Raw genomic sequence first — 5,281 nt, forward strand, 5'->3', positions numbered from 1 at the left:
TTCCATTCCTACCATATGAATCTTGATCTCTAGCCTTCCCCAAGTTGCTTTCCACTCAAATCTTCTTTCCACAAAATCCAAATCCTATGAGAGAGAGTTGAGTGTTGGGGAGACTATCATTTGAAGCACAAGAGCAAGGAGTTCATCATCAACACACCATTTGTTACTTCTTGGAGAGTGGTGTCTCCTAGATTGGCTAGGTGTTACTTGGGAGCCTCCGACAAGATTGTGGAGTTGAACCAAGGAGTTTGTAAGGGCAAGGAGATCGCCTACTTCGTGAAGATCTACCGCTAGTGAGGCAAGTCCTTCGTGGGCGATGGTCATGGTGGGATAGACAAGGTTGCTTCTTCGTGGACCCTTCGTGGGTGGTTGCTTCTTCGTGGACCCTTCGTGGGTGGAGCCCTCCATGGACTCGCGCAACCATTACCCTTCGTGGGTGGAGCCCTCCGTGGACTCGCGCAACCGTTACCCTTTGTGGGTTCAAGTCTCCATCAACGTGGATGTAGGATAGCACCACCTATCCGAACCACGGGAAAAACATCTGTGTCTCCAATTGCGTTTGAATTCTCCAAACCCTTCCCCTTACATTCTTGCAAGTTGCATGCTTTACATTCCGCTGCTCATATACTCTTTGCATGCTTGCTTGATATGTATTGTGTATGTTGAAATTGTGCCTAAAACTCCACTCAAACCAAAAAGGCCTAAAAATTGCAACTTTAGCACTAAGTGTCTAATCACCCCCCCTCTAGACACATCTACTTCTAGATCCTACACTTCCTTTTTTATTTCTTTATATGATATCCGAACCATCATGGATGGCTTCTACTAATGTGTCAGGTTGTGCCCACTTATCTAGCCCATTTGTCAGTGAGCCATTCGACGATATATAGAAATTGAAAAGAAAAGGTGCGCCTGAAGTTTGAGAGAGGGCGCGGAGATGCAAAATTTCAAGTGGCCAACGCGCCAGGCTGGCAAAATTTCGAGCCAACCCATTTAGCTCCGCAGTCCACACACACCTAACCCTAATTCCCCATTCTCTCCTCCCGTCCCCTCAGCCGCCACCACTCCACCAATCTTCCTCCGCCCGCTCCACGCCGGCTCCGCCGCAGAACAGGCCTTACCTGTGCCGACCAATCGATGCCCTCTCTTCTCCCCTCTATATGCGCGCCCCTCCCCATCTTTCCCACCGCCGCAGCCACCAGCCCGTAGCCCCCACACTGATTCCAGATCACGCCCTCGAGATGCGGCGACAGTGGTGGCGGCGGGTCCGACTGCTGCAGTTGGACGATGGTGGACGCCGTCCACAACCTCCCGGCGCAGATCAGTCCGCCTTCCTGGTTCGCAGTCGAGCAGCGCACGTGCCGCGATGATCCCCATGATGTGCTAGCCATCTAAACCAGATCGACGCCGACGAGAAGTCTCTAATGTCCTGTGCGGCGGCCACGGGTCCATCTTCAGTCGGCGGCGAGCTATGGTGAGGTACACATGGCACTGATAGATGCAGTGTACAGGGGCGCCGCCGCTGCCATGGAGCTGGCCACCAGCTTCTGCCTGCCGTGATGGGCGCTGCCTCCTCTGCTTTGCCAGGGCCCTCCTGCCCTTCGTTTATGTGCTGCCCCTCGTCATCATCTCCGTGGGTGGGCTCTTGCACTGTAAGCTCTAATCTTACCTACGGCAGGGTTAGTTGATTGGTTGGCGCTTCATTTGTATTCTGTCAAAGTTCGTTGGTGATGTCAGTGGTTATTGGTTTACTTATTTCTGGGTACGTGTGCACTAGATAGGTTATGTTTCTTGGTACTCTGGACCTTGAAGATATGTCATGTTAGAGAATTCAAGTCTGTATGTCATGGTCGTGTCCTCAATCTGCAAACAAATAAATCCTTGTCATGTTTTTGTCCATGTGTAATCCATAAATATTAACAAAATAGAAATGATCAATTAATAAAAAGGATTAATCCTAAGATTCACTATGTAGTACATCAAGATTATATGTTTTTACTATAACAGAAGTATTTAATATCATAGGATAATTGTAGCTCACAGACCATGGCCATGGTGTTGTTCGTACAGAAACCTAAGCCGACTTGCTTGTACAATTAACTTTTAAGATGTAATTTTCCATTAGTGAGCATGGCAATTGTAAAACACTATGTAATGATAAACTAATTAGAGAATATATATTCTTTACAAATAATTGAAGAATAGTTCATACATTAGACATGAGCCCATGTCGTTGGGGTATGTGCCATGCTCGACGCATTTGATGTTTTTTGAGGTTGTCTTAAAGTTTGTTAACGCGCAGGCAATGCCCCTGAACCCCATTCTCCACGCATCCGACAGTGTGCTAGATGTCGTCCTCCTCGACGCGGCCGTCCTCGACGAGCTCTCTTGGTCGTAGAAGGCGGAGCAGCAAAGCATCCTATCCTCCAGCGCGTGGACCGACGGCTGCGTCCTCCTGCTCTCCTAGCGTGGTGAGCTTCCCCTCTCCCCCTACTCTGAATCTGGATGATACTTGCAATTGTGCAGCTATATATGAAATAAATCAGGTCTTGGTTCAGTTTGTATGTGTTGATTTGTTGAACCTTGACTGAAACCAAAGCATCATGTTTGGATGTTCGATTTTCATTAGTATGCAGTACTTGGTTCAAGCAAATTGCTTGATACAATTGTAACTGGGGCATCTCTGTATGGTTCAAGCACCAGCACAACCTCTGCACTTTCGGGAACGTAGAAGAAAACAAAGCACAAAATATTTTAAGGAGACACATGCGCAGTTTCAGAAATGAGTGGTAGTGAAGTAATGAAGTTGCACGTTCAGTTAGTAACCAAGCACAGAATGTTCCTGTAAAAGGGGTTCATTTATTTTAGATACATGTATGACCATATATGCAGGCATCTTCATCACTAGATGGTTAACACATCAAGTAGTGTGCATCCATCCATGCAACGCCACTGATTCTACAGCCAAAATTATTTTTTGTAAGAGATAATTAGCTTCATGTAAATCTCGCTGACACTTGCAATTGTACAACTTTGACTGAAACTTGATGTTCAATTTTTATTAGTGTGCACTACTTACTGGTTCAGTTTGATGTTCAATTTTTATTAGTGTGCACTACTTACTGGATGACACACAACTTTGGATGTTCAATTTTCTTGTGCATATGATTGAAATCTAACTAAACCTGATATCACATCTAATCTAATGCTAAGAAACTTTTAGGAAATTTATCCGTACTGATCGTTTCCACGACAGTAAACTATATGCATATCTAGGATATGATGCAAGCGTGTAGTAGCATGAGACCTCTTTCCTAATTTAGGACATGATGTGAAGCTTGCATCTGATTTATGAGGTGTGTTTTCCTCTTTGATGTTTTCCTTTCTAATCCAGTTCCCTTGATGCTTCATGCGATTCACATATGTACCATATATTCTGACTTCTGGATGCCAGGTATTCTTATTTTCTCATGTGCTTAATTGTGTTTGTAGGTATTGAATTACACAGAATTTGCTGGAGGGCAACTTTTCCCATAAAACTTAAAGAATGAGTTGTGAGGTGGTACTAAGGGGCTTTAGGTACGGAGATTGTTGGCAGCGGCACACGCGATGGTGCTCACTTGTGCGATTTGGCAAGGAAGTATGTGATCATAATATTGCTGTTGTCAGCGGAGGCTTGCCTCGCCGCATACAATTTCTCTCAATCAATATTTATTTGTCAGATTGGTCCTTTGGCTATTGAGAAATCACCCTGCCTAGGTTCAATTATTTAGATGAGTTTGTTTCAGTATTTTGGTTAATGCCTTAGCATCTCTCTGCTTTGTCTGAAAATTTATTTGTATGCTTTGTGCTTGGTCTCCTACAGGAAGAACATGGTGATTGGCTGCGCTGGTGCTTCCAGACTTGCCTGACATGGAATCCTTCAGTTGAGGTTTGTTTTTTCGCTACCTTTTAACTCTCTGCACCCTTCTTTTTTCCCTGCTCTTTCCAGCCATGGTGGTTTGGTTCATTGTATTTTCTTGGATTGTTTATTAAGTATTCCTACAGTGTAGGGTTCATAGAGCATCCAAATAGTGTTTTCTCCTATCAGGTTGTGTCTTTAGTTTAAAAAGACACTGAGTTGCTTGGAGTGTCCAAAATTGTGCGCCTTGCTGACAAAAACAAAGACAGAAATACATCACATCCACATACATAGCTCCCTAAGCCTAGCGACAGACAGCTTGTGCGCGGACACATGTCAAGCTTCCACACTTGGCTCAGGCACTCCAGCAGGCTGATTGAGCTTGAGTAAGTTGGTAGCTTAGCTGCTCGTCTGTGGGTGCATGGCAAGATGCGCCTCCTGCACTAGAATAGCATAATTTATAGTTTTCCTATGCTAATACTTAATACTCCTACCTCATAGTTGGACAAACAAACATAACAGAATCCAATGCCTTGAACCCAAGTTTGATTATTTATATACCAGCTCATGAAAAGGGAATCGAATGGTATATTGCTTGATTAAGCTGAGTACGCATTACCATGTGATGGCAACATATTCAGAGACTTACTCCAGGTCATATGAAATAGAGACCCAAAATAACATACAACTATGCAATTTTGACATTGTTTCCTTTGGCAGTTTGGCACCATCCAAGAAGACAAGAATTCTGTGCACTTGTTCTTTTTTTCCCTTCCTCAACAAATTAATTGATTTTTTTTGTTAATTGTTGTTTGCAGGAAGATTGATTCTTGCAGATGTGTGGGAAGAACTTGTGGAGAGGCTCACCTCACTCTTCACAAAAGGCCAATACATGCTTGTTGTACTCCTGGATGAATTTGTATCTCTATATATATGTTTGTAAATGTTTCTTGTGTGGCTTTAGTGATGTCTTCTAGGATCCTTGTTGTAATGGACAGAATATTTTGTTAGAAAGGATAATGGATGAAACAACTGGGAATTTGTGAACTGGGCGAAATTATGTGCCTGGGACATCAAGATAATTGAGTTGTGTAAGTTTGTTGTGCTAGTTGGGCTGATGGATGGAATGGATTGTTTTTGAATTGGGTGAATCATAAGCCCAAATTTTCATGTTGGGCCTTATTGGGCCAGCAAAAATAGGATATTGGGCCGGGCTAGACAGAAATAAGTGGGCCAAAACATTATTGGGCTAGAGGCAACACTGGTGCCATGTTGGCGCCAGGTAGATGCCACCTCAGACCCATGCTGGTGCCAAGCAGATGCCATGTCAGAATCATGTTGCTGCCACATCATGTCAATCCTTGACGGATTAGTCCTTCA

General features: G+C 44.1%; 1 long non-coding RNA gene across 1 annotated transcript; it reads left to right on the forward strand.

Annotated features, from left to right (window-relative positions):
* Window positions 1-1,005: 1,005 nt before the first annotated feature.
* On the forward strand, window positions 1,006-5,038 carry LOC119316502. The gene is made up of 5 exons (XR_005153041.1): window positions 1,006-1,652; window positions 2,303-2,471; window positions 3,493-3,640; window positions 3,866-3,931; window positions 4,720-5,038. It is a non-coding gene; the product is annotated as an uncharacterized LOC119316502 (long non-coding RNA).
* The last annotated feature ends 243 nt before the right edge of the window (window positions 5,039-5,281 follow it).

The sequence above is a fragment of the Triticum dicoccoides genome, chromosome 6A, assembly GCF_002162155.2.
Source record: "Triticum dicoccoides isolate Atlit2015 ecotype Zavitan chromosome 6A, WEW_v2.0, whole genome shotgun sequence".
Lineage (NCBI taxonomy): Eukaryota > Viridiplantae > Streptophyta > Magnoliopsida > Poales > Poaceae > Triticum > Triticum dicoccoides.